General features: G+C 36.8%; 1 protein-coding gene and 1 non-coding gene across 8 annotated transcripts in view; both read left to right on the top strand.

The window, feature by feature from the left end:
* LOC126764065 (inositol polyphosphate-5-phosphatase A) overlaps positions 1–17,610 on the top strand; it is a 721,948-nt gene that overhangs the window by 667,044 nt on the left and 37,294 nt on the right. The window lies entirely within an intron of this gene.
* On the top strand, positions 13,978–14,184 carry LOC126764816 (small nucleolar RNA U3). The gene has a single exon (XR_007668100.1). It is a non-coding gene; the product is annotated as a small nucleolar RNA U3 (small nucleolar RNA).

The raw sequence follows: 17,610 nt of genomic DNA, 5'->3' as shown, positions 1-17,610 counted from the left end.
TGAAGTAACCGCACACTCTCCTATAGTGAGAGTTATTTTTTCCTCAATTTTCCTGGCACTTATGAGCAATACTTCTATTTTGTGATCAGCCAGTTCCAAACTCATGGAAGAAAATCATTCACGCAGACCTTTAATGCATTCGTTAGATTTATTTTGGAGATCATCAAGTTACTCCTGCCACTATAAGATCGTCCGCGTATGCGATTAGCTTTACAGCAACCAAAAATGCTTTAATCTTCACACCCCACCATACACAAGATTCCATAATAGAGGGCATAGTACAGACCTCTGTTTTCTGAAGCCGTATTGTCTTTCTGGTAACCCGCGATTTTCTGGATTGCAAGCTCCAAGCAGTTTTTTATTATGCCTTCGTACACTTTGCCCATTGAAGGTTCATTTGGTATTTTTATTTTGGTTTTGGGATTAAAACCAAATGCTGGATTAGGACACTTTTTTTTTAAAGGTACATGCGTTGTACATTTTAGCGAAGAGAGTGGCATCCTCCAGAACTTGGTTTGGTATGCCATCTATTCCAGGCGCTTTGTTGTTTTTGATTTGTTTTTGCTATGACCAATAGTTCTTTTTCAGTAACCAGCGGGGGAGATTCAGCAGATTCGTTTCGTCGCCCGACCTTAGAAATCGTCGGAAATAATGCCTCGACGGCTTTCTTCATGAACGGAACGCATTTGCTGCCGCTTATTTTGGAATTTTGACATACGAATTTTATAAGCAGTTCCCCAGGAGACGCAACATTTACACGCCATTTGGCCTAGGTAGAAACATGTATAACAGCGTGTAAGAGGGGAGTACTCCCGGAGGGGACAGATCGCAATCTTCATTCATATTCCGAAAAATTATGAATTTTTTGTCTTGAGCAATAAGAGCTGGATACGAACCTTTGTTAATATAAAGAACCGTTAGGTGAAGAGTATATAGTATAATTAATCGCATATAATACAGAATTAATAGCAGCAACAATAACAGTGGGCTAGTACCAGTGGCGGATCCAGAGACGATTCTTGGGGGGGGGGTAATTGAATTTATACTTCGATTTGGGTTTCAAACTTATTATTGCGAGAGAAATACAGTACAAATTATGAAACAAAAATTATCAATTCCAATTTTTAGCTAAACAAAGTGGTTATAATCGAAAAGTCAACCGTTTGCATGCGTTACATAGTGGCTCATTTTATTAAAAATTCAAAAAGAAAAATCCTTTTACATTGCGTCTTTCATAACGCAAAACGATGACTGCCAAGTTTTGCGAATCTTTCGATGACTTCTTCGGCTTTCGATGTCATGATGCGTATGAAGCAACGCTAATCCAACTAGTCTTTTTTGAAGCATGGTCGTCCTAAGCCATGTTTTGATGCGGCGAAGATAAGAGAAAGAACGTTCAGAGCTCGCGTTTGTTACGGGAAGTGTACAGAATACTCGGAGATAGGTGTGGATTGTTGGGAATATGTCGACATCACATTTTCTTAATGTAACATTGCCAGTAGTTTAATTCACCATTGAATTTAAATTTTTATACGCTTTTTTCATCATCGAGAAGATTCCCGAATCTTTCTATCAAGCATCCGATTAGATCATCGATTTCGTTTTCTTTTAAAAGACTTGCTTTTTCTAGGAGCAACACACTTAATTGGTAACCATACGAAACTTCTTGTGAAAAACGAGCTTCCAAATCTTCTTTGATGGTATCCAGCAGAGGTATGTAGACAGAGACCCTGTAGTAATCTTCACAAGTTTTCACGTCGTAATTTTCGCGTTTCGTTTGTCGACCACATGTTCTCCGTTTCGCTTCGTCAACATGGAGTTTTTCCGCCATTTTCTTGGCTTCTGAATAAATCAATCGGAATATTTAATCAACTTTTTCCCTCTTTTTTTCCAACGTGGCAAGCAACGTCCCAATCATTTTTGATGTCTTCGCCAAATCAATTGCTTCCTTTTGAAGAACTACGCTGAGCGAATGGGTGAGCGATAGAATGTCGCTGAGACAGAAGAGCCTGAAGATAAATTCGAACTTGCACAAAGCCGATATGAGAATTGTTGCTTTGCCTGCTGTTTCTCTGTTCTTCCACTCACTGATTTTTGACAGAGCTTCGATGATCAACGGTAACTTCGCAACAAATTAAAGAACATCATCGTGCCTCTCTACCCATCTTGTTTCACACAACTGGACAATTTTTTCACCAAGTATCTTTGCTAATACAGTCACACGTTTTGGAAATGAGTTCTTGAAGAATTTGTCGACTTCTCGTATGGCACTGGCAACGTTTTCGATTAATCGTACTTTCACTGACTTTGAAATACTGTTGTTGAGTTTGTGCGAGAAACACGGAGTCATGACAGCATTTTTTGCTTCTCTCCGAATTTCGTTGACTGCTCCGATATGTGACAGCATGACCGCACATCCATCAGGCCCTATCGAAGCGCATTTCTCCATTCGGAGATTAATTTTCTTCATGTCTCCAAGAACAATCCCCCCGATGGCAGATCCGATTAGAGACAATTCTTCATCGGTTCGGTCATTTTTTCCAGCAGTCCTGTAAACCATTAATCCATCTTCATCCCCGCTTTCTTCTGATTCTGAGCCCTCCGCGAGAGTATTCTTCGAAAGTTGACCGTATGCGTCCAAAAAAGATACAAAGTCTTCTCGTATGCATGCTTCGCCAGAAGAAAAATCGACGTATCTGAGTACAACGCTAATCTGTAACGAGAAACATTATTCTTCTGTAAATTTCTGTTTATTTTCTTGGGAACAACCACTATCCGATATTTCAGACAATAGGCATCAACTATTATATTTTTATGGAAATTCTACTTCTACGTAATAATTGGCAGGATGAAAGTATTACCTGAGCTTTTCCCGACAAATCTGGAGATTCATCGAAAACAATCGTGTAAAATAAAGCCACTCGTTGCAAAATTTTGTCCAGTATCTCTGCCTTACAGCATTCAATTAGTTGGTTCTGAATCGTTTTACTGGTATAGATCGCTCTTGAAGATGTGCTCCCAAGGTGATGCTCCAGAGTTGTGTCACCTGAATCGATTCTGAACCTCAGCAAAGCCCTGAAATTCCCTTCGTTTTGGACGGGCGTTTTATTTTTTCGAATACCTTCGTCATCTCCATGCCCCCGAAGTGAGATGTTCTGCTTTCCGCAAAAAATGACCGTTTTCACAATGGGGATGAGCCGATGAGCCGAAAGATGTTTTTCGTCGAGAAGATTACGGACGCTTCATTGTGGATTGTGATAGTCTCTCACGAAGTCCTTCCTCGTTGCCATTGCATTCTTATGGTATATATTTTGAGAATGAATTTCTAACACACTCTTGATCCCAACCAAATTTTTGAAATCAGTCAACGGCTGCGTGACAAGTAACCCAAGCGGAGTATTTCCCCGATAACGTCTTTGATTTCAAGGCGTAAATCATGGACAATATTTGCAGAATAGCCCTTTCCCCACGTAGTACGAGCCGCTCTGCATGAGAATCCAAGTGTTTGGAAGAGACGTAGTGTTTTATTTCTTTGCCAGAAACAACTCTCGACGAAAATGGGAAAGTATAATTTTTTGGAGGAGTCCAAGGATTTTCAAGCAAAATTTGTTTCACGTGATCGTAAATTTTTTGTCCCACGAAATTACCAACATCATTGGAAATGTTTACAGCAATGGTATAAACTTGCGCAATGTCGGAGTTTTTAGACGAAGACGGTGTTTCGCTGCCCGAATTGTCAATGCCTTCATCATGTTTAGGTGGACTGTGCGTCACTGCACGAGGAACCTCGTTTTCTTCTCGATGTACTGTTGCAAAATCTTCATCTAGTTTTCTTTTTTTCGCCAATATTGTATCGTACTGAAAATAATAATATATTTGTCACTTTTTATACTCCCAAAAAATGCCAGAAAAAACTTTCACTAATCATATTCTCCAAATATTCAAATCCTTGGTAGTAAATTTAATATGAAATGACATTTATATTTTTTTAAAGTGAAGCTGCTAAGAAAAACTACACAGTATTCGAAAAAAAAGGTTTTCTGAAATTTTGCAACTTATTCGACTTTTTTTTTTCAAAATTCTCATTCTATATAAAGATTCCTGAAGTTTGTTACGGAACACCACCCTCGTCTTCGGAACCCGGCGATTCCCGACGATAACAGCTGGTCTGGAAACGCCTGGAAATCAGGCACGGAAATTTTCCCGGCTCTATCGGGAAATGTTCCCGATTTTTATAGGGTTCGAACCCTAGGCTGCGGAAGTGACCTCCCAGCTTAACCACTACTCCACGGGCGACTTTGAAATGTAGATCTCAAATATGATAGACCTTCGCTAAGCTGTTAAACCGGTTTTGTCTTAAACTCGGTTTTGTCGTGCAACTCGACTACGATATCCGCTTTTTTTAGAATTTTAAATACAGTTACGCTGCAGATAGATTTATTAAACCTTTCTTTGACATCTTTCCTTATTCGGAAAGCCTTAAGTTGAGGATTTTGCTGTACTTCTTTAACAATGTACCGCTCTTCTCGGTAACTGAGCTTAGAAGGACGTCCAAAACGATGCTTAGCAACTGTAGAACCTCTTGATTTATAAGTACAAATCACTCTCTGAATAGAAGAGTGAGTTCTATCTACAATTGTGCCGATTTATCGCACAGTTTTGCCTTTTTCCATAATTTAGCGATTATTTCCCTTTTACCAGAACTAGTTTTTTTCCTCTTACCATCCATTTATTCAATGTGTCAAGTTTTTATCAAAATTATCATAAAAACATTAATTACGCTTAAATAAATACTCTTTTTTTACCGTTTCGTTTGAATTTGTAATGTGGGAATTCCCTTTTAAAAATGTGTACGCAAACTTTTTCTGACTAGTGTACGAAGTGTGTTCAAAAAATATCGCGACAGTGTGCTGATAGTTTTATTCGATTCCAGGTGGTGCATCATGAGTTCTTGCCACAGAGAAGGACGGTCAATAAGGAATATTACCTGCAAGTTATGCGCAATTTGCGAGAAGCAATCTGCCAGAAACGCCCGGATTTGTGGAAGAACAAAAATTGGCTTTTGCACCACGATAACGCCCCTGCTAATATATCATTGCTTGTGCGCGACTTTTTGGCCAAAAAAAAACACACCAATGATGCCGCAGCCACCGTATTCCCCAGATCTGGCCCCTGTAACCTTTTCTTGTTCCGTAAACTGAAGAGGCCCATAAAAGGACACCGTTACGCTTCTCTTGACGAGATAAAGACGGTATCGAAGGAGGAGCTGAAGAAGATAAAAAAAATGATTTTTTGAAGTGCTTCGAAGATTGGAAAAACCGTTGGCACAAGTGTATAATATCTCATGGGGATTACTTTGAAGGGGACAAAATAGATACTCATGAATAAATAAATAATTTTTGAAAAAACACAAAATTCGCGATACCTACTTTTTGAACACACCTCGTATATGCCCGCAGAGATATCGAACCTATGGTGCATTCGATAGTCGCAAGCGGCATCATGTCTATATGTTTTTTGTGGTTCGTGGTGTCAACTGGCGCTAGGTGACACCACGAACTACGAAAAACATGTAGACGCGATGTCGCTTGCGACTATAGAACGCCACATTAATTCGATATTTCTGCGGGCATATACTATATGTATATGGCTAAATGAGCTTCAGTTGCCTGGCCCACACAACACATAACCAACATCGAGCACCTAACCACAACAATAATCCCGCATCCAGAACACTCTACACTCACCGCATTAAAATATACGTCACTAGCACGCTTCATTCACCACACTCATCTCTACACCACCTACAATCCACATCACACATAACTACATTACCACTGCATTTTTCACCACAACCAAAAGGGAACAAAAGGGTCGGAGAAACAAGTTGGTCACTACTTCTTTTTGCGATCCGCTAACGATAGCAGTGCGATTAACCCCGAGCTCCAACATACTGTGCGAGCATTAAGTTTATAATTCGAGTCAAAAATATACAAATTTTACATAAAGTTCAATAAAATACATTTTTGTAAATTTCTGGCGGAATTGTGTGTTGCCTTTTTTATATATTTTCTGAACGAATTTTCTGACCGGTGAGTGCGAAGAAATTAGCCGAAAAATACATGGTCCTTCGAGCCTACAGAAAGGCACTATAGGAAAAAAAAAGAAAAACCAAATTAAAAATTGTAAAGCATAAAAATTGCAATGACATTAAACATATAAAAAAAAACGAAAGAAAAAGAATAAAACTAAATTTAGGTGAAGTGAAAAGTTACGAGACAGGAAAACTGGAGCACACAAGGCTAACATACCAAAACCTTACTTTCCCCCAAAAAACCCCGAGATAAAGTAAGTGTATCGTTTTTATTTCTATTTATTATTTGTATGTACATTAGAGTGGGTCAATTTTTTTCTTGACAAAGCGGTTATCAAAATCGTAAACTACGATGAATTCTAAGAAAATTTGCCCAAGAAACCATGGGTCTAAAATGAAAATCGAGCCTCCGGTTTTTAGCGAGAAAATTTCGTATATTGTATTTTGCAAAAAAAAAAATCCAATTCCTATTCCACTGTCGATTGTTTGCTTGTTTTGTAGCTATCGAAGCTAATTTGCTCAAATTTGGTATGTGATGTTGTATATAAGCAGAAAATTCGACAGTACAGAAATTTTTTATAGGGGGCGTGGCACTGCCCATTTATGAGTTCATATGCATATCTCTGGAACCACCCCACCGATTTCGTTCAAATTTGGTATACATATTACACAATGTCTACTTAAGAGATATCTGGAAAATGATCGAAATCGGATAATAACCACGCCCACCTCCCATATAACGGTAATTTTTGAAAACACTAAAGATCGGAAATTTTAATAACTGTTGAAGGGAAACATCTTGAGTTTGGTATTCGGTGTTGTATTGCAGCCAGAAAACCAAATCATTCCAATTTCTGTTACACTGTCGATTGTTTGTCTGATTTGCACTTGTTTTTTTATTATTTTATTTGTTTGCTATGATTTTATCAACTTCTCAGAGAAAGCAAAGCAACGCTGATGAATTACTAATAGAACAATTGTTTCCGAAACCATCGCTTTAAATTATTTTGATACAATATTACAGTTAGAAGTTTTTACTCAAGGAAGAAGTGTGTGCCTCTGATTTTCGCGTTCTAACATTTTAAAGCAAAACTTAAGCGTCTTTTAATTATGGAGTCATCTCCTATATCAATTAGTTCTTGTGCTAAAGATATTACATTATCAAATCTCTCGGAATCATATTTGAAGCATATGTCAGATCCAAATTTTAGTGCTTTTGGTTTGCCAAGTGATTTACACGAACTAAACTTCCCAACTTGCCGCGATGTTTTAAAATATTTTTTTTTTTGAGTGGTCGGTCTAAAAATAGAAATAAAATGTTTTCGTACGCATCTTTTACTCCACAAGTGGCGGATAAATTGATTGAAATTTGGAGCAAATTGAATATTGGCATAATGACGAAGAAACCCGTAATAAACAAGCTGAAAATCTTGCTGAATAAATATTTTAAAGAAACAAAAGGCACGTCTACATCTAAAAAATACACCGCATTTATCAAGACTATGAACAACTTATTCTATATTGGAAAATGCAAGTGCGATTTACAAAGAAATTGTTGCTCATGTGGTTTGATGCCTGATCATTTACACGAATTTTTGACTGATCAGCATACCGCGAGGAAACTGACAATTCCAGCGGTCCTGGCGGATGTTGTTGATTTGGATTTGGCTCCAACAGCTACTGAATATTCATCTTACCGGCCTGACTCATCAGATATGGACGTTGATGAAGATCTTGTGTTCAAAACACCGAATGCAGAAAAGCCAATTGTTATTAAGCGCGGCCCGTATAAGAAAAGACTTGATACCCCCAATTATGCTATGATGTGCTACAGATTTGGTGTGTCAGACAGAGTTGCTGCGTGTTTGGCTACGGCACTTTTTAAAGATATAGATTTCAAAGACGACAATGGGGAACTTATTATTGTGGACAAATGTAAAGTAGCGCGAGAAAAGAAAAAAATCAGGGATTCTGTGCTTCAAAAACAATGCGGAGATTCCAGCGTGCTGGCATTCTCCTTTGATGGCTGAAAAGATGAATCATTGACAATGGAGAAGGTTAATCATAAGCTTCACCCAAAAGTGGTTAAAGAATCTCACATCGTGGTTGTGCGAGAACCTAAAACCGAACTCTTGGGTCATTTAACACTCAATGCTGAGGACGCTGGTACAAAACAAAAGCTGCTATATGACTTCTTTGTTAAAAAGAACTTAGCTCTTTTCGATCTGGTTGGTATTTGCTGCGACGGTGAAGTCAGCAATACTGGCACGGAAAACGGCATACTACGACGGTTTGAAGTACTGTTAGACAGACCATTGCACTGGTTTGTTTGCTTGTTACATTTTAATGAGGTACCTTTTCGCCACTTATTTTGCGCGCTAGAAAAATCAACTACAAGTGGACCGCGAACTGACAGTGGAGCTCTGACAAAATTAATGGAAACCTGTGAACAGATTTAGGTAAGCAATGAATTAGTACTTTAATAAAGATCTCTATCTTTGGTTCTAAATAAGTAACTTGTTCTTTTTATAGGTTGTACCCGACTTTCAGCGTATTTTGCTGGGGAATATGCCTCCTTCCTTGTCGTCAGAACAGGAAAAAACTCTTTCAACGGACGTTAAGTATTTGTATCGGATAGCCAACGCTATTCATATTGGTTCCTGTCCAGAAGATTTAGGCAACGTGAAACCTGGACCTATCGTTCACTCTCGTTGGTTAACCAAAGCTAGTAGACTTCTGCGATTGTACGTCACAACAAATTCACCATCCGAAAATTTAAGAATTAAGCAACGTTTGTCATGAAAGTTTACGTACCTATGTACTTTAATGTTAAGTATTACAACTCGGTAATATATGGCAGTTCACTCTTATGTAAATATATTTATTCAACGCAATATTTACCACAAAATCTGCGCGAAATTGTAAATAATGTTGTTCAAAATAACTCATATTTTGCACATTCAGAAAATGTTCTACTAACAATGCTTTTTGATGCCAGAAAGGAAGTGCGCCAGAGGGCTTTAAAAAAAATTTTGTACTATCGTGAAAAACTTTACGACCCAACAAAATTAAGAGCTTACAAAAAACCAACTATAAATTTTGACTGCACTGATTATGTTGAGATGATAAACTTAGATAATAATAGCATTTTGTCGGAGCCGCCCTTCACTGCAAACATACCCTATGACCATTTGCTCGAATACATAGAATTTGACAATCCTCCACTTCCGGATCCACAAATTCCTCCACATATTCAAGGAACCGAGCGCTTTGTGCAACTGCTGACTAGCGTTTCACGTCGAACTATAGAAAAAAATCGCGATGATGTTATGGCAGTCACGGTTGCAAGTCGAAACGCAACATCTAGGATGGACAGCAAACAAGACCTTAAAACTAATTAATTCTGAACTTTAGAAGTATATTATATTTTGTTTGGCGCTTAACAGTTAAGTTTTTGCTTTATATATAGATATAAAATGATATTGTTAACTGCAATACGATTTCGCGGAAGATGAAAGCTATTAAAGTTTGAATTTTATTTATTATTATTTTAATTTTTATGGGTGGATAGGTAACATATACACACACCGACCACAGCGGCCAACGACCATACCACGCTGAATACATCGGTTCTCGTCCGATTTCATTTCATTTGTTGAAAAAAAAAAAACAAAATTAAAAGTTTCTCGTTAAAAACCGGAGGCTCCGTTTTGATTTTAGAGCCATGGTTTCTTGGGCAAATTTTCTTAGAATTCATCGTAGTTTACGATTTTGATAACCGCTTGGTGCATTTTTTTTGTTCCATACAAATTGACCCACGCTAATGTACATACATATGTATGATAACAAACGGATTTATATTTACGATAATCCGTTTGAACGGTACAAACCGAGAAAAATTTAATTATATATGTATATCATCTATATACATAAAACAGTAAAAAAAAAAATTATATATTATTTGCCTACTTGATTACCCCAGTGTTACGAACACACGTAACAAGCTAATTTAACAACAATTTAATTTCAAGTATCCACTTGCAAGATTTTCCGCAATACTCTTCTCTTCCTCAAAACAGTAAGCAGTATACCTAAAATAATAAAAACGGCACAATAAAAAGGCTTAAAGTGAAATAAAAGAAATAATAAATTCGAACATACATACATACATACATATTAACTAGTAATAACTCGATTTATATTATACGAAGCATAAAGAGATGAACACTTGCGCATGGTGAACTCTCTTTTGGATCGTATCGCGCCTACAACAACGGAAGAACGTAAAAACACAACAAGCAATAAAATTACTTGAATATATGTACCATAGCGCATTACATACAGACCAGGCACATATACAAAGGGTATTGACGCCTGTAACTACGAAAGTGCATACGAGGACATTCGAATAAGTCCGCAACCAAAAAAAAAAAAAGGGTTTATATACAGATATATAAATACACATATATATATTACAATATATCAATTATATTATACGAGGGCATTCGAATAAGTCCGCAAACAAAAAAAAAAGTGTATAAACATATCGAGCCCTAACCGCCAAACAGACGTAAGCGCCAAAAAACAAATTATACAGGGGAAGATTTTTTTTAAAATCTTTGGTTCAGGAAGAAGTAGTGCAGTGGAATTGAGTATGTATGCACTGCTACTTCTTAACTATGGCTATGTTCGTAAATGCATCATGACTTGCAGCATAAGCAACAGTAGCAACACTGCAAGTTTGACGTTTGATACTTCTTATACAATTTTTGACAATTTGCAGATACATTTGTTTGCATTTTTGAACGCATATAATACTAAAATGGAAATTTTGCTGAATCTAACACTAGGCGAAATTCGTGAGCAAAGAAATGATAGATTTTCTTTAAATTTAAGAAAAAGAAGGGTATTGAAATCAAAAAGAAAAATTTGTAGGTACAAATGTTTGTCTTTTAAAAGACAAAGTATTTATAGAACAAACTTTCAGGATTTTTAAGAAACAGTTTAAAATTTTAAATTATATTGAAGCTTCGAGCATTAAATGTACATCTAATGTAATACTCTTTTGCGCTATCTTACACAATTTTATCATAAATAAGGGAGGTTATTTTGAACATATTAACGATGCAATAACACATGCCGATATGGAAACCAACAATGAAATCGAAGGAATTCAAGATGCCCCCATTCGCCGTGTTGATTCAGATGATATCAATGGAATCGATAGAAGAAACTATTTTACCACTCTGTTTTCATCATAAAAAATTTACTTTACCTCACCTTCCTTTATTTGAAAAATTTTTTTATTACTTTTCTGATGAACTTCATTTTAATTTTTATTGTTTTCATTTACATTTTTAACTTCGGTCACAACTTTCTTCCACAATACATTTTTTTTCCTTCTACCCAATTTAAACTCGTCCTCCATATTTAACCGTACTCTTAGCAATAACTGTGTCTCCGCATTACTGAGATTTTCACTAAAGATTTAAAAATAATAATTTATACAATTATTATTAACATAATTTAAATAAATTTCAATACAAAAATTAAAATAAAACAGTTTTGCACTTACTTTTCGTCAGACATCGTAGTTAAATGCAGTAAACAATTTTTTGATAGAAGTTATGAGTGACAGCTGACAACACTTCTGTTTTTTCGAACGCTTGATTATTGCAGTGCTGCAATATTGGCATTTCTGAACGTTCTGTTTGTTATGCAATCGTCATGATGCGCGTCATGATGCATTTACGAACATAGCCTATACATTGTGTTTATTTTTTTATATATTTCCAAGCTAACGGGTATTAATGTCGCTTACGTCTTTTTTGCTGTCATGCTGGATAGCTACTAATTTATGTTTTGGCGGTTACGCCCAATGATATTAGTAAAAAAAACTTTGTTCTGTTTTTAATTTTTCAAATTTTTTCGTGTAATAAAAAATTATCCTTAAATTCATTAGTGTCAATAAAAAATAAAATTAATATGAAAATACTTTAGAGTACAGAATTAATTTTAACTGCAAACTTATATAAATAATAATAGTTTTAAACTTTAAATGAATAGTTTTAAAAATAATTGGCTTTCTAGAAATTACTAATTGTCTTCTTGATCAGTTTCAGGTAGAACATCTTTAATAATTTCATCGTATTTTAAATTTAAAAATTCGCTGTGAAATCTTGTAGGTATTGTGTTTTTATCACATAGTGTTTTTAGATCTTTGTATTTTTTTGAAGAAATTTTTAATAAATTATCATATAAACGTAGAGGTCCATTTTCTATTAAAGAATTATTTCGTCTTGATCTTGCAATGGAGTTAAGATCGTATTCTTCAATTTTGGAATCGCCAAAATATCCGTACTTAAGTTTCATGATAGGATTATTTTTTTCTAACGAAGCAGAACGTAATTTTGGAAAAGAGATTTTAATTGAAGTGGGAAACATAGTTTGAGAAAATGTTTTCCAATCTTTGAAATCAGAATTATTCATAATAACGCATTTATAATTTTCGGGATTAGTTCTTGCGTTTGAAATCATGGTATACCATTCACTAGGGGCCCAAATAGTTTTATCGCGAGTAAATGCCTCAATAGTGCTGTGTATAGAGTCAACTGGCATCATAGTATGCCCAGGTAACAAATACGTAATTTGTATGTTGTGTATAAAATTCGAAATTGTAAGAAAATATACTAATGTGGAAAGCATAGCTTTTCAATTTCATTACATCCTCTTCTTCCGTCAGCTTCTCTCCACAAAAAACAATAACCATTTCTGGTGCCATTTTCATACACGCTTTCATTATAGTATGCATACTTTCGAGAATAAAATAATGTTATGCTTTTTCCATGGGGTGTATTTAAAACCTTTTGCAGATCAAAGCTAGCACATAGGAAGGACGAATTGGCTTTACTTTGTTTTTGATCCTCTAAAAAGATTTCTTTACACTTATCTTTGTTTCTTATGTGTGTTTGGTATTCTTCAGTTTGCTCTAAATTGTTTTGTGTTGCGCTGTCCAGGTTTTTGTAATTTTCACAAGGTACGCATTTGTCTTTTTTAGGCAAGTGAAAACCGATATGAATACTATTTGTAAAAACATTTCGGAAGACTCTTAAGGATAATAGTGACGACTCCTGGTTAATAGTATTTATGTGCTTGGTATAGCAATCATATAATCCTTTTATATTGCGAAATTCTTGAGGAAGATACAGCTTGTTACTTTTATTACAATAATGCGAGGGAACTACTGGCAATTGTTCAATAAATGATTTTAAAAGTGCAACCTTGGACTCGTCAGACTTTTTTAAGGCGTAGATTTTTTGAAGTTATACTTCTTATACGAGTTTGGAAAAGGTTGCGATAGATTCAGGTTGCGCAACCTTGCTCAATATGAATCTACGCAACCTTGTCTGCGAAGATGTTCGAGCAGCAAGTGAAGCGCTGACAATCGGCTATCGTTTGTTCGTTTCTTTCGGCACAGCTCGGCTTTTCTACCAACAACACAATGTTGCCATGCTTATGCTGTTGTTGTTTTTGTAGAACAATGTTTCAATTTTTGGTTGGTGACATATTCAATTAAAAATAAATTTTGTTGGGATTCGTACCTACGTGCTCGTCGTAACTTTTCAAGCGCTTACCACCAACACCACCCTTGACACTTGAATTGCGTTGCCCTAATTATGGTTTGGTTATGCACGAGCGAAATATACAATGGATCGCCGATTGTTACCTCTTTCCTTGCTGCTGCTGCGCATATGTATGTTTGTATGCTTGTTCATTATTGAAGTTATACTCCTTTTTCTTTCCTTTGTCTTTCATTTCTGCGAATTCTCAACTATTTTATGTGCCCTTTTATTGAAATACCCTGCGTTGGCCGTTGAAAAATTATGGCTATACTTTACAGGATTATTTCTGTAGTTAGTCTTCATTTACATTTTTTGGAAATCGACCCGCGATGACGAGGTATGTATATCGTTTTATCTGACAGCGTGAGGTTTAAGAAGTTCATTTCTAATTTTGTCTTGTGGCATAATAAAAATGATGTTTCTTCGAAAATCGTTCGCTTACAACGGATAAAACGACTTCTGAGTGGTGATTTTAATGAATAAATTTCTTTTGGTTGAAATGCTCTGCGTCTTCAAAGAAATTAATGACCTTTAGAAATATGCATACTTGCATTATTTCGTTGTCATTTCCATATTCGTAGCAATAGAATTTCTATGGCATAAGTAAAGTAATGGCCGCCGATTGTCACCCCTTGCCGCTGTAGCAGCTTCGCCTACAAACATGCGTAAATATGTATGTATGTATACGTATGATCGTGAATACATATCGACGTAGATTTTTGCGAGAAGCACCAGAAAGTTGTGCAATTTATAATTTTTAGCTTTTGCCATCGTCACGAAAAGACGACTTGTTGGCAAAGGCATGCTCGGGGAGATAATAAATTTATAAAATGTGAATTTAAGTTTTCTAGTTTCTTTCATACAAAATGATGTGTATTTCTTGGAATATCACTAAGAAGTATAACTTCATCCGCGCGTAGGGACTCCACGCACCTTTTTTTTCCCCCTCACTAAAACTTTTCAAACCACTCGCATTGTTTCTAGCCAATATTAACTTTTTTCCGATATGTGAAGCGTTTTCAGCATAAACTGTTGGCACACTTTGATAGTATTATCATTATAATTAATGGCATAATTATACGTATATTGCCTTCTGTTACTATCACCTCTTCGTCTTTGGACGGATAACCGTGTTATACACGAAAGGAGCCAGTCTTTTTGTCTAATTTTGTTGCCGAAGCCCCAAAAATGTTCATTTATTGCTAACCGATCTGACTCGGTGAACTTATCATCACAAAGATTTCCACACTTTTTATTTATACAAGGATTCGGCTGAACACTAGTATCACGTTGTTTTTTATTTTGTAATCTCTTAGGTAATATTCTTTTGTTTCTGTAACCTCTTTTGCCCACACATATCTCTTCTTCAATATCATTTTCGGATTCTGTTTGTGAATAAGTTTTTTGCTCAGAAGAATGATTAGAATCAGTATCGCTGTATGAAACAAAACCATTTTTGAATGCAATCTGAAACAAAGTATTACAACACCAAAATATAAAATGAAATTTATCGAAATATATTCACAAAAACAAACCAATGCACTTACCACTTGTTGACACAATTCCATATTGCACAATCACTGATAAAAAGTAAAATATTTTGCGATTTTGCCGCTAATCAAAACTTATATGTTGAATCGAAAAAAGACGTAAGCACCACTTCGTTGTAACAAAATATGTAAACAAACGAAATATGTACATGCGTCTAAATCAGAGACGGGCAAATGAAATGTTTGGATGTATTGGTAACCGCGAGCGTAAAGTGGCTACCATTTTTTTTTTTTTTTTGTTTTTTTATAGTAGGGGGAAGCATCGAAAGCCGGAGTGCGGAACTTTAATCCACTAAACCTAACCTACTCCCAACTCAAGACTCTCCCACGGGACCACCGATTAAGTATTACTTCGTGGGAGGGACAGGACATTTAAGTCTCATCTATTGTGCGGACTGACGGACGCCTAATTTGTTCAAAAAGTCTCAGTTGTGTCATTATGGATGCTGACGCTTCGCTGACAGCTTTCCATTTATCAGTCGACTGACACATGAGTATCGTTAAATTATTGACTGTAAAACTACCACCGAGTGTGGTTTTTAGCTTTTCCCTTGTATTCTAAAATCGAGGGCAATATAATAGTACATGTTCCGAGTCTTCTATATACTCTGTACACGTCGGACAGTTCGGACTAATGTCATTGTGGAATCTGAAAAGGTAGCTTCTAAAGCATCCATGTCCACTAAGTATTTGGGTCAGATGGTAATCTAGATCCCCATGTCGTCTCTCTATCCACGAGTGGATGTCCGGTATAAGTCGATGAGTCCAACGCCCTTTGGTTGAGGAATTCCACCGCTCCTGCCACATTTTAGTGCTCTTGTTTCTCTCCTCTGTCCTTGCCAATTCTGTTTTAGGCGTTGAAAGCTGATATAAACGCTCGAGTTCATCTCCCTGGATGTCAATGGGCGGCATGCTGGCTAATACTTCAGCAGCGTCGGTTGATATAGTCCGGAAAGCACTTATTACCCGAATTGCAGAAAGCCTATGCACTGTAATTATTTGTTTAGCATAAGATTTTATATCCATTGCCTGTATCCATACTGGTGCTGCATAAAGTATTACGGAACTCATTGCCTTCGCTATTAAGAATCGCCGGCTGGAACGCACACAGCCTCTATTGGTCATCATTCTTGATAGGGCATTATAAATTTTGTTTGCCTTCGCGGAAGAATACTCCAGGTGTTCTTTAAATTTTAATTTGGAATCCAATATTACTCCCAGATACTTCAGTTGCGGCTGCGCAGTAATCTCGCATTCCCCTATGGTGAGCTCTATTCGTTCTTCTAACTTCCTAGTGCTTATGAGTAAAACTTCTGTTTTTTCCTCCGCCAGTTTCAGACTCACAGAAGAGAACCATTGGCGTAGGCCATTTAAGCACTCGTTACATTTATTTTTCAGGTCGGCTAAATGTTTGGCCACTGCTACGACCATGAGATCATCCGCATAAGCTACTAGTTTAACGTCTGCTGGTTGCTGTCTTCTTAGCACCCCGTCATACATAAGGTTCCATAATAGTGGGCCTAACACTGACCCTTGGGGTACTCCACTCGAGATAGAGTAGCTCTTGGTGCCTTCGTCCGTACCAAAAATCAGCCTTCTGTTTTTAAAATAGCTCATTATTATGTTTATGAGGTATTCAGGGGCCCGTATTTCATCCAGGGCTTTGATTATGTCTGCCCATTTTGCCGAGTTGAACGCATTCTTGACATCCAGGGTAATCAGCGCGCAGTACTTTTTTGTGCCACCTTTCCATCTTTTGCCACTTACTGCACATTTCGCAGTATCGACGACTTCTCGTAGTGCGTCAATAGTGGATCTCTTTCTTATAAAGCCGTATTGTCTCTCTGATAATCCGCCGGCTTTTTTGATTGCTAACTCCAAGCGGTTTCGTATTATATTTTCGTACACTTTACCCATTGTATCGAGCATACACAGAGGTCGGTACGATGAAGGTTCTTCAGGTGGTTTCTTTGGTTTTGGGAGCAGAACCAAACGCTGTACTTTCCAAGAGTCGGGAAATACCTCTTCCTTTATACAAGATACCCATTGTATCGAGCATACACAGAGGTCGGTACGATGAAGGTTCTTCAGATGGTTTCTTTGGTTTTGGGAGCAGAACCAAACGCTGTACTTTCCAAGAGTCGGGAAATACCTCTTCCTTTATACAAGCGTTGTACATTTTAGCGAATACTAGAGGTTTTGAGCTTATGGCTTCCTTCAGAGCTCTGTTTGGTATGCCATCCAATCCAGGCGCTTTGGTGTTTGTGGCTACCATGGGACAAAGAACATTTGCAGTCAGTTGATTAACAAACAACAGCGAAGCAGCATCGTGCGCCGCTTGCTT

Source organism: Bactrocera neohumeralis, unplaced genomic scaffold (assembly GCF_024586455.1).
Source record: "Bactrocera neohumeralis isolate Rockhampton unplaced genomic scaffold, APGP_CSIRO_Bneo_wtdbg2-racon-allhic-juicebox.fasta_v2 cluster09, whole genome shotgun sequence".
NCBI classification, from domain to species: domain Eukaryota; kingdom Metazoa; phylum Arthropoda; class Insecta; order Diptera; family Tephritidae; genus Bactrocera; species Bactrocera neohumeralis.
The sequence above is the reverse complement of the archived record's forward strand: the minus strand, read 5'-3'. Positions and strand labels throughout refer to the sequence as shown.